Source organism: Phacochoerus africanus, chromosome 16 (assembly GCF_016906955.1).
Source record: "Phacochoerus africanus isolate WHEZ1 chromosome 16, ROS_Pafr_v1, whole genome shotgun sequence".
NCBI classification, from domain to species: Eukaryota; Metazoa; Chordata; class Mammalia; order Artiodactyla; family Suidae; genus Phacochoerus; species Phacochoerus africanus.
Genome location: NC_062559.1, coordinates 52,234,665 through 52,252,130, shown reverse-complemented (window position 1 = coordinate 52,252,130; position 17,466 = coordinate 52,234,665).

Here is a 17,466-nt window from a genome sequence, read left to right as displayed (position 1 = left end):
CCTTACGTTCTGACTCACGCGGCCAGGTCCCAGCAGAAGTTCAGTAAATGCGGGTCAAATTAAATTCGACCCAACTTAGAACTTCAGTCCCAAGCTTCCGTTCCTTCATTCCTTTATCCATAGAATAGAAATGGGGGGAAAAAATGGAGACTGATTCTGCTTTGATCTTGCAGCAGCGCTCATGTGTGCACTCCATCTCAACTTAAAAGAACTTGACTCCTAGGAGTTCCCGTCGTGGCACAGTGGTTCACGAATCCGACTAGGAACCATGAGGTTGTGGGTTTGATCCCTGCCCTTGCTCAGTGGGTTAAGGATCTGGCGTTGCCCTGAGCTGTGGTGTAGGTTGCAGACACGGCTCAGATCCCGAGTTGCTGTGGCTCAGGTGTAGGCTGGTGGCTACAGCTTTGATTCAATCCCTAGCCTGGGAACCTCCATATGCCGAGGGAGCGGCCCAAGAAATGGCAAGAGGACAGAAAAAAAAAGAAAAAAAGAGCTTGATTCCTAAATGCATGCAAAGAAACAGGACACATTGACCTGAGGTGGCTCCAAAGCACATTTAATTAATAGTTAGATTCCTAACAACACTTCAGGGTTTTCATGTTAAAAAAAAAAAAGAAAACAAGTAACACTCCCTGAAGTAGCCGAAGCCAATAAACATGTCACTTAGAGAACCACTTTTCCACTGCCCTCCACTCTCAGTTTCTAGAGGGAACTACCGCACATCCTCTGGGATGTCTGCTGGCAGTTCCTACCCTGCGTGCATCCTTTTGGACCAACTCTGTCCAACAAAACGTTCTTCTGATGGTGGATATGTCCTCCGTCTGTGCTAATGTACAATAGTGACCAGCCCTTCATATTGAGCACTTGAAAAGTGGCCAATGTGATTGAAGAAGTCAGCTTTTAATATAACCTGTTTTGAATTAATGCAGATATATGTGAACATACCTTGTGTGGCTGGTGGCTGCCATACTGAGCAGAACTTGTCTCCATCACTTTTTTTGAATATGCAAAAGCTGATACATTCAATATAAACATTTTTTTTTTTTTTTAGAAACCAGATTTTATTTACATTGGTGAAAAAGGAATGCCGAGAAACGGAGTGCCAGGAGCTCAGTGGCTTTGCTCACTAGTGCTGCTTGCTTGTGAAACCAGGCAGCGGTTTTGTCGTTCTGTTCGAGGACATGTAAAGGGTGTGCTAAGAAAGACGTCCACTAGCAGGTGTCGATATCGGAAGCAGGATTCATGGTGGTTGCCTTTGGACCCTTTGTTGCCTTTTCTTTGAAAACTCTCAGTGCCAAGAACTAGAATCGGGTGGCAGAAGAATTTCCTTTCCGCAAATGCTCTTCACTGTAAATGACATTCTTTATGAAGAATATAGAATTTGTTTCTCTAACGCTTATTATAAATAGCACAAGAGAGCTTAGTAATGAGGATTATGTAAGTATTAGACATGCCTAAAGCAGGGGGATGGGTGGCGTGGTAGGCTTTGTCAGCTTGTGTCTGATAAATTCCATATTCCATTGATAAATCTTAGTAAGATATTATCTTTGGAAAGAATCACTTTTCCTCTTTATGACTATAGGAAAACAAATTGTTCAGGAGTTCCCACTGTGGCACAGTGGTTACAAACCTGAGGTATCCATGAGGATGCGGGTTTGATCCCTGGCCTCGCTCAGTGGGTTAAGGATCCGGCATTGCCGTGAGCTGTCCTGTAGGTGCCAGATGGGGCTCAGATCTGGCGCTGCTGTGGCTGTGGCATAGGCCAGCAGTTGCAGCTGCAATTTGATCCCTCGCCCGGGAACTTCATATACCGTGGATGTGGCCCTTAAAAAAAAAGTTCAACCAATATATATTAAGTTTTGACTTACAAAAGTACCAAATAAGGGGGGATGTGGCCAGCTGTGTGAGCTGCCAGAGTGGGAGGAGGGAAGGCTCAGACAGGTATAGCAAACCGGGGGCCATGGTTCTGTCCTTTAGGGCCTGGGTTGGGTGACGCTGTGTCATATTTGCATAGAGTGAAATACTGCATTTTCAGCCCCGCGGTCCAAGGTCCCTTCTTGACTGAATGGGTTATCCTTGTTTGTCGCATTCACTGGCCCGTGGCTCAGTTGCTTCACCACAGTTGTTGTAATGAGTCCCAGTTAGAAATCCAATCCCCACGTGGACTAGTGGCAGCAGCCTGGAGCGGAGCCAGCCACCATCTGTCACCGGGAGACCCGATGACTGGATGTGGTGGAGTCACTGAGAGGAGCCCTCACCCTGTTCCTATGAAAAGCCCACTCTTCAGTCCTGTCCAAAGGATGAAAGCGATGTTGAAACCAAACACCCTCCAAAATCCAACATCCCTCCGGAACGAAACAAAACAAAACAAAAACAAATTGTGAAAGCTTGATTAAACACTGCCTAAGAAACAGGCTCCATTTTTACTCCAAAGGCGAAATCATCTTAACATCACCTGTACTTAACTCACAGGACAGGCTCTCCAGGACTCTCATCAGGACGAGAAGCAGGGAGGGATGCAAAATTCCTTCCCATTTCAGTGGATAAGAAGGACTTGGTTTCTTGGATCTCCGGATGAAGGTCAGGTTCCTCTTTGGCTGTAAAGCCATCGTGGCCTTTGGCAGATAATTCACTAAAACTGACAATTTGGCTGCTGAACTTGGCTCTGAAGCCTATGGCCACTGGGCATCGTAACCCAAATTGTGGCTGTTGGGAAACTTTTAGAAATGCAAAGTCTCAGAACCCACCCCTGAATCTGCATGTGCATCTTAAGGAGAACCCAGTTGGCCTGTGTGCCCATTAAAATCTGAGGAACATAGATGTCCGAGCTTTCTCTCCTCAGGGGATCGTGATGGGCAAAGCCTGCTTGGCCTCCAAGGTCCTTGATTATAGAATGCATCTTGCAATCTTTCTGATCTAAATCATTTTTTCTTTCTGTGCACCTACAATGCCTGGCATTTATGAAGCATTCCATTTCTCTGCTTTCCTCAAATTTTTCCATCCGGAGATTGGCTGAAATGCTGCCGGTTTTGCTCTGGGAAGCCAGGTGGCTGTATTCGAGACAAAGATTTGCTGTAAGTTGATTACCATCTATGGCTCTGAAAAAATTAAGTGGAAACATCTGTTCCAAGGTCAAGATGAATTTAGTTGACACTCAGGACAGATCCCTGAAATCCGCACACAGCACAGGGCCAGAGGCTCCTTGTTTAGGGCTGCTGTTGAGGGGTGCCTCTGCCAAGGCGGCAATGCCATTAATCACATCCTGCTTGCTGGGTTTTCAAAGGGTGGAGAAAAGGGCAGGGAATATGCAGTGGGGGAGTGGGCGGTCCAGTCCTGCGCATTGAAAAGAGAACAGTGGGAAAGACCTGTGCTTCCTGACTCTGAATGCTCTTCATTGCTTCATGGGGAAGAATCCATCATCTTGGCACGCCAAGAAATCTTTTTCACTCCCAAATGGCTGACATTCGGATCTTGACTGATTGCATTCCTGCCCCCGGTTCAGTGCCAAGATCCCACCCCAAATCTAAAACCTCGGATCTCTGCGGGTGGACCCGGGCACCTCTCCTTATCACAGCTTTACAGGTAATCTTAAGGCCCAGGCAGAGTCCAGGGTTTGGGGCTGTCCTGGTGTGTTCTACTGGATGTCCGTAAGATTCTGTTTAAGTCGATGCCAGTGGCCATTGGCACTAGAAATCAGTTCTGTGGTGGAAGCTGGAGGTTTCTAACTTCTTGAGGCTCAGCGTTTGGATATTCAGCCAAAACTCTTGTGCACGAAACTGGCCCAACCTGTGAAAAAAGAGACTGATAAAAACAAATTTGTGGAGTTCCCGTCGTGGCCCAGTGGTTAATGAATCCGACTAAGAACCATGAGGTTTGGGGTTTGATCCCTGGCCTCGCTCAGTGGGTTAAGGATCTGGCGTTGCCGTGAGCTGACACACCTCAGATCCCACGTTGCTGTGGCTCAGGTGTAGGCTGGCAGCTTCAGCTCTGATTTGATCCCTAGCCTGGGAACCTCCGTATGTTGCAGGTGTGGCCCTAGAAATGGCAAAAAGACAAACAAAACAAAACAAATTTGCTTAGGTGCTCTGGAGCCACTCCCCCCCCCACCCCCAACTTGAATGAAGTTCAAGAAGCCAAGGGGACAAGCCACTTGGCCTCAAGTCCTCAGGACAATCAACATGTTAGACATTAGTTGCTGGGGAAAGTACTAAACAGAGAAGGTAGATGGATGCGCTGGATGTGAAGAGTCTTGAATTCATCATTCTGGTCAAGTATCTACTTCCAGATGTTTATCGATCACTTTCTGGGTGTGGCTCAGGGAACACTGCAGAGATGATAATTCTACAAGCCTGCCACTTGTGTTGTGCACGCAGGTGAGAAGGACCGTTGGGACTGAGTGTCAGAATCGCAGCGAGGTATTCGGATGCGTCTTTCGGGCACCACCTGGTGCTCGGGGGAGCTGAATGAGGCCTCAGCCTCAATCTTGCTGCCCCCTTACCTGTCCTAATTTTGGACTTCAGTTCTGACGGCTGGCTTTGGGCTACTAGGAATGCATGGAGGTTGTCTGTGGGTGTGTGTGTTTATCTGCGTGTGCATATGAGTGAGTCTGTGTGGGTGAATTGGGCTCTAGTCCCCTTTCTTCCATAAATTACTACATTCTGTGATATGGAAAATGGTTACTATCTCAACTTTATGATTTGATTTTTCTTTTTAGGGCCAAACCTGTGGCATAGGGATGTTCCCAGGTTGATTTGGTGCTGCCGCTGCCAGCCTATGCCACAGCCATGGCAACACCAGATCTGAGCCCCATCTGCGACCTACGTGGAAGCTTGGGTCCTTAACCCACCGAGTGAGGCCAAGGATTGAACCCATATCCTCATGGATACTATGTTGGATCCTTAACCCGCTATGCCACAATGGGAATGCGGGTTCTATTGTAAACACAGTCTCAAACTTCCCCTTCCAACCAGACTGCCGTCCCCAAATGCACAGTATATAGGAATTCATGGCTGGATGAGGCCTCTTTTCTGCACCAAGTTGTCCATGGATTTCCTGCTTCCTACCCAAGTCCCTGTCTTATAACTACTAGGTCCTTCTGTAGAGTGAAAATCTGAGCCTGAGCCCCTTGCCAGAGGACCTCCGTCGGGACCCCTGTCCACTTGGATTTCCAGGTATCTGCTGTTCCTGGTTGCCCTGCTCTATCCCAGGAGGCTACTTCCTGGTGGACCCTTTGAGATTGACTGTTGGCCTGGCCTCTTGCCTCTCTCTTGGAAACTAAACTCTGCCTGCTGGGCTGGACTTCCTCCAAGCCATCAGTAACTGGGTTAAGCTGCCCACCACCTGTCCCACTCCAGGAGGGGAAGATCTGGTATTAAAGCCCCAGCCCCTCCTGTCTTCAGGCCCCGCTCGGTCCACTGGATAGATTGAGTCATGTCTGATCATGTTCCAAGATGTAACCCAGACAGTGGGATGGGCTGCATCTTGTTTGCAGGCAAATGGCTCTGTAACCAGCCTTGCCTTACAAGGACCCTTGTCACGATCCAGCCACCATTCCAAGAACATTATCTGACACCTCAAAGAAACTCCCCATAAAGGAATCCATACGTATTACTGCCATCACACCCTCCAGTCTGGATGATGGAACACTGATCAGTATTGCCATCTTGTAGGCAAGGGAATGATCTCAAGTTTTTCCACCTCTAATCACTGCTGAGAGTTTATTTTACTGCATTTCAGTTGTCAGATTAATCTCGTCTATGCAAAAAAGGAGTCATCCTTACTAGTGGGAGACACCCAGGCAAAGATCTTTTCCAAACCCTGGGCATATATTGTGTAATTAATAACAAACTCTTCGGGTATGCACAGTTCTTTTCATTCCAAAGATTCCCAAAGCACTTTTACAAGCTTAACTCGGGCTAAGTAGCCCCATTACCTCATCCAGCTCTGAAATGTAGCAACCTCTGGGGGAAATTGTGGCATCTGCTTAACAATGCACAGACATTGAACCACAGCACAAACATAAGGGGCTGCCGGCTTCACAGCTCTCTTTTATTTTGTATGGCAGGAGACACCGATCAGGAGAACAGAATCGAGAAATTGCCTGGGAGCGCCACAACGGTCTGTTTGAACGTAGTCCCCTTAGAATCTTAGAGAAACAAAGCACTTTCACCCAAGGCATGCATCCAGCCAAGCAACCCTTCTGGAGCTAGGTCAAGGAGGGGAAGATTGGGCAAAAAATGTTTCTGGCAGCTTACCGAGAAGGGTAGCACTTTATAAAATTTCCCGGTTGTTGAGAACTTAAACTCATGCAGTTGGTTCGAGTGCTATGGGTGCCGGCCCGTTTCCATATCCCCTTCAGACCTCTTCTGCACCTCTCTGCCCTGCTTTGCCCCTGGAGAGGTTGACCCATGGAGTGCCTCCCTGGGCTTCCCCCGCCCTCCGGTTTGGGGCTCAGCCAATGGTTGGAGAGGGGCGATCCTGGAGGACCATATTTATTTGCCCTATGATGGTATCTCTCCACCAAAGCTACCCCTGCTCTCTCTGCATTGCATCACCCCTCCCTCTCCCTGCCCCCAGACCGACCGTGACAAGTGGTGTTCCTAGTTCCGGGGCACCACTTTCCTTTGTAAGTTTCCCCTCAAACTTCCCCACCTCAAGACACCTTTTCTAAAGAATCTGTTCATGATTCTCCTCAAAATCCTGTTTGAGTGTGCCATCTGCTGGGACCTGGCAACTCATGATTGGAACATAGATGAGAAAGCACAATTAAGGATAAATTTTTGCATTAATAGTTAATTTTCCTGGACATCTACCTTGGGTTGGACGAGGCTTATATGCTTTACATGTACAATCTCATTTAGTTTATATATTTTGATCATATCTCCATATCGGGTATACTTCTAGGCTTTAAGAACCAGTGCTGAAAGCAGAAGACTTTGAACTCGTGGAGCTTAAATTGTACTGGAGGGGCTCAGAAAGTAGGAATTCATACTCCAAGTGTCATGGAGAAAAAGTGGCAGGAAGGGAGTGAGAGTGGAGAGCCTAAATTTATGGCTGGTTAAGGAAGACTTTTGTAGAAAGGCTCCATGAGAATAGATCTGAGAGAAATGAACCCTGCGGGACTGTAGGATAAGGCAAATGTAATTACTGTGTTTGTTTGATGGACTTTAAAAAATGAGGCTTTGAAGAGCAAAACGACTTACTGAAGTTCCTCTAACTAAAAACTGACTGTCAGGACACTCTCGTTAGAAGACCGAGTACAGATCTTCCTCTTCACCTGCTTCAGAGGAAGAGTAGGTCTCGATAAATACTTGATGAAGGACTGAAGGAATGAAACTTGAAGGATGGGTCATAAGTCCTAACTAATCATAACTGATTATGTGTTCTAACTAATTTGCATATCATCTTCCTGGTAATCATGTATAGGCTTTTTAGCTTAGGCTTAAGCAACAAGCTGGGGATCCCTGATGTGCGAGGCTCAGCATTAGAAAACCAAGGGATATAATTCACTGTATTAACAGACTAAAAGAGAAAAGCCATATGATCATCTCAATAAATGAACAAAAGACATTTTACAGACTTTAAGATCCATTCATGATAAAACTCTTAGCAAATTGGGAATAAACAAGAATGTCCCTGGATCCAGTGAAAGGCATGTAGGAAAAAACTTGTAGCTGACAATTCTAATTATTTGACCTTAATGAAAGATTGAATGCTTTCATTCCAGGACTGTAAAGGAAGCAAAGCTGTCTGCTCTTACCACTCCAATTCAACCTTTTTAGTGGAGTAACTAGCCAATGCAATAAGAGAAGAAGGGGGGTGGGAGTATACTGATCAGAAAGGAAGAATTGAATCTGTCTTTATTTGTAGACAAATGGTGGTCCACATAGTTGCAATGGACTGAATGCTTGCGTCTCCCCCAAATTCATATGTTCGACTCTAACCCAAATGTGACAGTGTATACAGGTAGCACCTTTGGAAGGTAATTAAGTCATGAATGTGCAGGCCTCATGAATAGGATCAGTGTCCGTATAAAAAGAATCTAGAGGACTAGCTAACTCTCTTCCTATCATGTGAGAATATGAGGTGACAGCAGTTTGCACCCCCAGAAGTGGGCTTGTACAAGAACCTGACAATGACTTCCAGCCTCCAGAATTGTGAGAAATAAATTTCTCACAGTTTATATGCCACCTAGTCTATGGTACTTTGTTATAGCAGCTCAAACTGACTAAGAAAATCCTGAAACATTTCCAAAAAAGTTTCCTAGAATTAATAGGTAAATCTAGCAAGATCATAGGATACAAACTCAACATTAAAAAGCCTTTTTTTTTTTTTTTTTGTCTTTTTAGGGCTGCACCCGCAGCATATGGAAGTTCCCAGGCTAGGGGTCCAATCGAAGCTGTAGCTGCTGGCCTATACCACAGCCATAGCAAAGCTGGATCTGAGCCCCGTCTGTGACCTACGCCACAGCTCATGGCAGCACCAGCTCTTTAACCCACTGAGTAAGGCCAGGGATCAAACCTATGTCCCCATGGATGCTAGCTGGGTTTGTTAACTGCTGAGCCACAATGGGAACAGTTTAAAAACTGTTTTAAAAATTAAAAGTAGGGGTTTCCGTTGTGGCACAGTGGAAACGAATCCAACTAGGAACCACGAGATGGCAGGTTCAATCCCTGGCCTCACTCAGTGGGTTAAGTATCTGGTGTTGCCGTGAGCTGTGGTGTCGGTTGCAGACACGGCTTGGATCCTGTTTTTGCGGTGACTGTGGCATAGGCCAGCAGCTGAAGCTCCAACTGGACCCCTAGCTTGGGAACCTCCATATGCTGGGGGTGTGGCCCTAAAAAGAAAAATTAAAATTAAGAAATTTAAGTACCGTTTATAATAGCAAATACAAAATACTTTATACAAAATATTTAACACAAAATATCTAATACTTAATACAAAATACATGCAAGATATATATGCCAAGATTATAAAACATTCACGGAAGATATCAAAATAGATTTAAATGAAAGTGGGGCTCTGTCACGGTCGTGGATTGTAAATCTCTATATTGCAAAAGTGTTAGTTAATCACAAATTGACCTGTAGCTTCAATGTAATCTCAGTCAACCCCTTTTTATTTTATTTTATATTTTTTTGTAGAAACCAGTAAGCAAGCTGATTTTACATGCAAAAGCAAAGGACCTAATATGACCAAAAATGATATGGAAAGAGAAGAATAAAGTTAGAGGATTCATACTAGCTGATTTCAAGGTTTAATATAAAATCACAATAATCAAGATAGTGAGGTATTGATGAAATTCTAGACAAATAGGTCAGTGTGGTAGAATATAAATACCAGATGCAGACCCACACATGTATGGCCCACTGATTTTTTTTGACTGCAAATGGCCATGAGGTATCTTTTTGGGTGATGGAAATGCACCATGTCTTGACTGTAGTGGTGTTTATATTTGTCAAAATTTGTGGAATGGAACATAAAGGGGAAATTTTACTGTATGTAAATTATTCGTCAATAACCTGACTTTTAAAAAGTCCAGATCTAAAAATATTTACATACAGTTAAAACACACTGGTGACCAACAATACCAAGTGCTGGGTGAGGATGCAGAACAGTGAAAACTCTCCCTTGTTTCTGCTGGGAAGGCAAAACACTGCAGCCACTTTGGAAACCAGGTTGCCGGTTGCTTATAAAGTTAAGCAACCTGTTAACTCATGACCCAGCAATGTTACTCCTAGGTATTTATCCAGGAGAAATAAAAGCATAGGTCCACGGAAACACTTGTATGTAAATGTTTTATTCATAATTGACCCAACCAGGGAACTACTCTAATATCCATCAACTAATGAATGGATAAACAAAGTGTGTTAAATCCAAACGAAAGAATACCTCTCAACAGCGAAAAGGAATGAAGTGCTGATATGTGCATTGTTAATGAATCTGAAAAGCATCATGCCCAGTGAAAGAAGCCAGACACAAAAGACTCCATAAAGAACGATTCCATTTATACGACGTCCTAGAAAACACAAAACTTTAGGAACAGAAATCACATCAGTGGATACTTGGGGTGTAGAAAGAGGGAACTGACTACAAGCAGCCATGAGGACTCGTTTAGGAGTGAGGGGAATATACTACAGTTTGACGAGAGTGGAGTATACATGTATCAAAATTCATGGAAAGGAACATAAAGGGGAAATTTTACTGCATGTAAATTATTCTTAAATAACCTGACTTTAAAAACTCAGATCTAAAAATATCTGCATACAGTTAAAATGCACAAAACTTTAGCATAGGTACCTCCCAGATCACATTTAATGAGCTCATTTTCTTACTAATGGACATTTAAAAAATCCCAGCTATAAGAATGGAAACTCAGATACAGGCTCTCAGTGAATACACACTCTTAGTTCTTTTGGAATTGGCATCCGCTCAATTCCTGAGCTAGAATTGCTGGATTACCAATGTTTGGTAGAGACTGCCAAAAAGTTTTGCAAAGTGACTGAAATGTTTTATGACCCACCAACACATACGAGAATTCCAATTGCTCCACGTTCTCTCCAATAGCTGGTACTTCCAGTCTTTTAAAATATAAGAAGTGAAAATTCTGATTGAAACTTTTGCCATTCTGATGGATCTATGGTGGGTTTAATTTTTCTTTCTTTTTTTTTTTTTTTTGGCTGCAGCTATTGCATATGGAAGTTCTGGGGCTGGGGATCGAACCCATGTCACAGCAGTGACAATGCCGTTCACCCGCTGCACTGCAGGGAGCTCCTCATTTTGGTTTTATTTATTTATTTATTTTTGTCTTTTTTTGGGCATTTCTAGGGCCGCTCCCACGGCATATGGAGGGTCCCAGGCTAGGGGTCGAATCGGAGCTGTAGCCACCAGTCTGCGCCACAGCCACAGCAACTCGGGATCTGAGCCACGTCTGCAACCTACACCACAGCTCATGGCAATGCCATATGCTTAACCCACTGAGCGAGGCCAGAGATCGAACCCGCAACTTCATGGTTCCTAGTCGGATTCGTTAGCCACTGCGCCACGACGGGACCTCCTCATTTTGGTTTTAATTTGGATTTCCCTGATAAGAAATGATTTGGGGCACGTTTGGCTACTTTCTTCTATGAAATGCCATTGCTTGTCCTTTGAACATTAAAAAAAAGTTTTACTTTTTTTATTCTTATTGATTTTAGAAGTTAATATGTTCAGGATGAGCGTTCTTGTCAAATATATACATGAGCTGTAATTATTCTCTCAGGGGAGTTTTGAATGGTTATAGTTTACACACGAGTATGTTGGGGAGTTCCTGTCGTGGCTCAGCGGTAACCAACCTGACTAGCATCCACGAGCACTCGGGTTTGATCCCTGGCCTTGCTCGCTGGGTTTAGGATCCTGAGTTGTGGCGAGCTGCACTGTAGGTCACAGAGGTGGCTCGGATACCACATTGCTGTGACTGTGGTGTAGGCTGGTAGCTATAACTTGGATTCGATCCCTAGCCTGGGAACTTCCATATGCCAAGGGTGCAGCCCTAAAAAGACAGAAAAAAAAAAAAAAGAGTATATGCTGGGACAGTCGGTGGCTCATGCACATCAATCCTTTAAAACACAGTCACTAATATGAAGCAAAGACTGGTCTGTCCCTGCCATCTTGGTATAAAAAGAGTTGACTAGATGTTCACCAAACCCAATGTTTATCTCTTCATTTCCCAGCCTCCTTTGTGGGGTGCTGTCACCACAGGTTCAAGTTCTAGTCCTACTTGCTAGCTGGGCTCATAAAACCTCCTGCATGATTCTCGACTTTCTCTTCTCCCCGAGTCTGCAGGTCTAGGGGATGGAAGAACCACAGCATGAAGGCGCCTGGCTCCCTGGCTGACGGCGCGGGGCAGGACTCCCTCCCTCTTCCCTTCCCCACTTAACTGCCAAGTGGACCTGATGTGAGAAACACCCTTCTGTGTTCCTCTGATATTCTGGGTTTATGCCTTGAAGAAGCTGGTACTACTCTAATGAGTATATCTGGGTATTTATCTGCACGTCTATAAGATCAGCACCTGCTGTTACTGTGGCAATTCTGTTTTCCGAAACAGTGGCGGTCACCTCAGCCATTTATTTCCAAGCCATAGATGTCATCAGCACCTCTATTTCTAGAGTTATTCTGAGATTCTACTTTTCATCAATGGAATCAGTTGGGGGAAGAGTGGAGACCATTAAACAAAATACAGGCTAGATTGAATCTGCCCACACTTCTTAGTGTAGACTTACGTGGAGCTGGGGAAGGTGCGGGGGCGGCATCCACCTGGACTTAGTTCTGTTTTGCTCCTCCAAAGGTGTCCTGTTTCTGGTTGGGAGAGTTGTGTAGGGGGGGCCCTTTGATCATTTCCACTTGAAGATGTCACCTGCCAGCATGGGCGACACTGCATCTGTCAGAAGAGCACCCTCTCCTGTAGCTTCCGGTGGCAGGGAAATTTTCACCTACAGAATGAAAGTTGAGAGGTACCTGCCATCAATAAAGACCATGATCAACTCAACAGCTTGCACCAGAAGGCATAGCCACTGTGGGAATATTGTTCCAAGAATAAAAGCAGGAAAAAAAAAATGCCAACTATTAATATGGGAAACAAGTAGTTTAGTTTTGCTTATCGATATATTCCAAATTAAAAAAAACAGGGAGTTCCCATCGTGGCTCAGAGGTAACGAACCTGACCAATATCCCTGAGGATGTGGGTTTGATCTCTGACCTCACTTAGTGGGTTAAGGATCCAGTGTTGCTGTGGCTGTGGTGTAGGCTGGAAGCTGCAGCTCCGGTTTGACCCCTAGCCTGGGAACTTCCATATGCTGCAGGTGCAGCCCTAAAAAGCTATAATAAATAAAATAAAATAAAATAAAATAATTAAAAAAAAACAAGCTTTGGATTTCCAATTTCCAAACTGGCATGGAAAGAGCTTGGAAGTTGTGATTCTATCATCAGGAAAAGTGAAAATCTGAACAATGAAAAATCAACAACTCTGCTTACGTCTGGTCAGAGAGTTGAGGTCACAGGGCAAAGCAAAACTCAGATCCAGACAGGTGGTTATAAGGAATCACAATTTACTAGAGTGGGGACCTTTCAGCAGAAACTCCCATGGGAACCAGCACCTGGGTAGGGAAATCTGAACTGTACCTGATGCACTGATGAAGGCTCAGTATGGACAAGCCTGGAAAAACAAGGCCCAAGTGTCACATCTATATCATAAATGTTGTGAGGCAAATGCTTCCATGTTTATAAGTCTAAAACAGTACCAATGTATTCTCTTTCATGGCCCTGTGTGTTGGCGGGGCTCAGCTGGGTGGTTTCTGAGCTCCTGTGGTCTCTGCTGGGCTTCTCCCAATCCTGTTGGTTCACCCATCTTTGTGCCTGGGCTGGGCTAGACGGTTCTGGAAGGTCTCTCTCACACATCTGAGGTCTTAGCATGCCTTCGTTCTTCTCTGTATGGCTTCCATCTCCCTACAGAAGATCCAGAACTTCCTCATGTGGGTCATGGCCGCTGGATTTCAAGAGAAAACAGTTTGAGAGGCAAAGACCCAGTGGGCAAGGACTCATCAAAGCTCTGCTTGCCTCATTCTTGTTAATGTCAAACTGGTCAAACGTCACGTGGCCAACCCAGAATCAATGTGCAAAGGAAGTTCATATGGGCAAGGGCACTGGGGGGAAGGAGCCACCAATGTAACAGCCTACCTGCTGTGTAGTAAGGCAGTAGACTCATTTAGAGGACTAGACAATTTTTGATGGTGGGATTCCTGGCTGAGTGTCTGGACACAAGAGCAGAAGACGAAGTGGAATTCCAAGACTAAGTGTGGAGGTTGAAGGTAAGTCCATGGCCATTGCCCATGATGTCCGTCTGTGGTCATTCTGTGCCATCCCATTCCACCACAACTCCAAGGAGGTGGGCTCTGATTTCGAATATTCAAGCGCCTGGTGTTTCATTAGTTTGGGAACACAGGAGCCCCCTGTGGTAGAGAGTGACAAATCTACTGCTGAGGTCACCCCAGTAGGAGATGTTGCTTTGTCCCAGCAATATTCAGGACAGTATCCGGCTTGGCCAATGCACAAGTGTTGTTGCTAGGGTAGCTGTCAGCAGCCTGGCTAAACCTCATTGCCTAGGAACATGAGGGGCTGCTCTGCAAGGGCTGAGGGTTTGGGGTGGGGCATAATGCCCTATTCATCTTTAGAATCTCCTCCTAACTCTTAACATCCCAGGGAATCCCCTAAACTCAGTAATTTTTAATTCGCATTGGAGCTCCCTTCCCTCCTTGCTCTTCCTGATTTAACGCCTGCATTCCCGCTGGCCTCTCTGCCCTGAGAACAGAAGATTCACGGATCTTGCTCATCACCAGGTTTCCCGTGTGGGCACCGTGGGTACCGACATTGAAAATTGAAAACTGCCTTCCCCTCTCACCTTCCAGCAGCTCCTCCTTCCCCTGAATTGCCATTTGCCTTTGAATCTGGTGACTAAGAAAGAGAAAGGCCATGACTTTGCTCTCCCTGACCATGACGCCAGCTGAAAATTATTCTAGAGAGCATGATGTGACTCCCGCCCTGGGACGTAGTCATGTAACTCAGGGGTCAGCCAGGCCCCAACAGCCCTTAAGAGTCAAATGCCACTGTTTCCAATCCCCCATTCCCTGTGTACTGGGACCTGAGGCCAAGCTCCAAATCTACTTTGTTGGGTCACTCCAGACTGATTTTCTGTGGCCAGTGACGCCTGAGTCTTTCTTCTGCCATGCACGTTTTAGCCGTCCCTTCTCATTATCTTGAATCTGCCAGGAGAGATCCAGTTCCTTTCATCCCCTGAAGAGCCCCCATCCAAGGCCACTGCATTTCTCGTTAAAGACTCAGGGTACAAGTATGGAGGTTACATTGGAGAAGAGTACAGCTGATAAAGGAGCCTGTCGGGCATCACTCATCTGAAGCCTTCTGGTACCCTCTCTCCAGGAGCCCCAGCCTAACTGGGGGGAATGTGTACTGGTCCCTTCTGTGAGCTCCAGATTCTCTTCTTCTGGGCTCCCTTTGCCCCCCCCCCTTCTCTACCCTGGCTCAACTACTCCAAACCTCCCTCCAAAATGTTTATTTATTTTTTATAAGTTTTCCAACTTTTCCTGTGGTCTGAGGTGCACAAAACTGCACATATTTCAAGTGTAAAATTCTATCAGGCTTGCCAAACATACCAACATGAAACCATTACCAGTCAACCAACATATCCACCACCACCTAACGTTTCCTTGTGGTCCTTTTATTTATTTGTTTGTTTGTTTATTTTAGGGTCGCACCCGCAGCATATGGAGGTTTCCAGGCTAGGGGTCTAATCGGAGCTGCAGCTGCCAGCCAATGCCACAGCCACAGCAACATGGGATCCGAGCCGTGTCTGCGACCTACACCACAGCTCATGGCAACGCCGGATCTTTAACCCACTGAGTAAGGCCAGGGCTTGAACCCGCAACCTCATGATTCCTAGTCAGATTCGTGTCCGCTTTCTCTTTATATGTAGATCGACTTGTATATTTTGAGTTTTCTATAGATGGACTCATATAACATGTTCTCTTCTTAGCCTGGCTTCTTTCCCTTAGTGTAATGATTCTGAGATTAATCCGCATCGTTGTACATCGGTAGCTATGTTTCTCTATTGATGAGTAGCATCCCCCTGTGTGAATATACCATAATTTGTTTGTTCATTCTTCTGCTGATGGATCTGGGTTGTTTCTTTCTTTCTTTTTTTTTTTTTTGTCTTTTTGCTATTTCTTGGGCTGCTCCCGCGGCATATGGAGGTTCCCAGGCTAGGGGTCGAATCGGAGCTGTAGCCACCAGCCTACGCCAGAGCCACAGCAACGCAGGATCCGAGCCACGTCTGCAACCTACACCACAGCTCACGGCCACGCCGGATCATTAACCCACTGAGCAAGGGCAGGGACCGAACCCGCAACCTCATGGTTCCTAGTCGGATTCGTTAACCACTGCGCCACAACGGGAACTCCTGTTTCTGGGTTTTTTTTTTGGCTGTTATAATGAAGCTCCAGTGCACACTCCCATACAAATCTTTGGGTTTTATGCTTTCAGTTCTCTTTGGTAAATACTGATTGGTAGCATCTCATTGTGGCTAGCAGTGTGTGAGAGTTTCAGATGCTTCATGTTCTCACCAACATTTGGTATGGTTGGTCATTTTAAATTTAGCCATTTCATTATGGGTTTTTTTTTTGTTTGTTCATTTGTTTTTTTAGCTACCTCTTGGATTCTTTCTTTTTGGAAGGGGAGCACATGCTTAAGTTCACAGAGAACAATGCCAGATTATGCCTGTCCCAGTGAAATAATTCATAATGTCCCTTTACCTCCGAAGTGAGGTGCATGTTTTGGAAAGGATGTATTTCTCCCTGGGCACCATGTTTGCAACACACCCCAGTTATGCACGGCTACATCACCCATCCTTGACCATGGGGCCATGTCCTATTTGTCGTTTATTCATTTAACAGGCCCACATCATGTGCTAAATACTTTATTAGCAAATAAATTTAAAGATTCTAGGAGTTCCCGTCGTGGCACAGTGGTTAACGAATCCGACTGGGAACCATGAGGTTGCAGGTTCGATCCCTGACCTTGCTCAGTGGGTTAAGGATCTGGCGTTGAATCGGAGCTGTAGCCACCGTCCTACACCAGAGCCACAGCAATTCGGGATCCGAGCTGCGTCTGCGACCTGCACCACTGCTCAGGGCAACGCTGGATCTTAATCCACCAAGGGAGGCCAGGGACCGAACCCACAACCTCATGGTTCCTAGTCGGATTCGTTTCCACTGCACCATGACGGGAGCTCCTGTTCTGTATGCTTTTTAAGTCCATGCTCTTTTCAGTTTTATATACTTAAAACTTGCCTTCTTCAGGAAACATTCGCACGTGCGATTTAGGAAAACAAAAACAAAAGCAGAAAACCCCTAGAAAACAAAGCATAGAGTCAGGTCGTATTTAGTTGCCAGATTAGATATTAAAATCTTTAAAAGGCAAATTATTTGAAACAATGATTACTCCTCAGGAAATCTGTAGCAAATATAAAGAACAGTAGGGAAACTACTTTTAATATATTATCTTCTCCTTCTTCTTCTTTTTTTTCTAACTCTCCAAGCCTTTGTTCTTAAGCAGGCAAACTGCTGTTTCACTTCCCTGAAGCCACTGATAAAACCATGCAAGAACATCAGAGAAAAAACGAAGCCAAGATAGGTGCCATCCCCAAGGGAACGGAGTGCTTCTTTGTTTTATATTTCCATTGGAAATCTGGAGATTTTGCATGCAAATGTCTTATTTCATGGCACTGCTTCTCAAATTGAGAGATTAAATCTAGCTCCACATAAAGGTTTTTCAATAAAGTAGGTTGCACAGTATTCTGTTTATGGAAAATTGATGCATCATCTGATATGCTTTCAACTGCTAACTTTTGTTTCGCAAAAG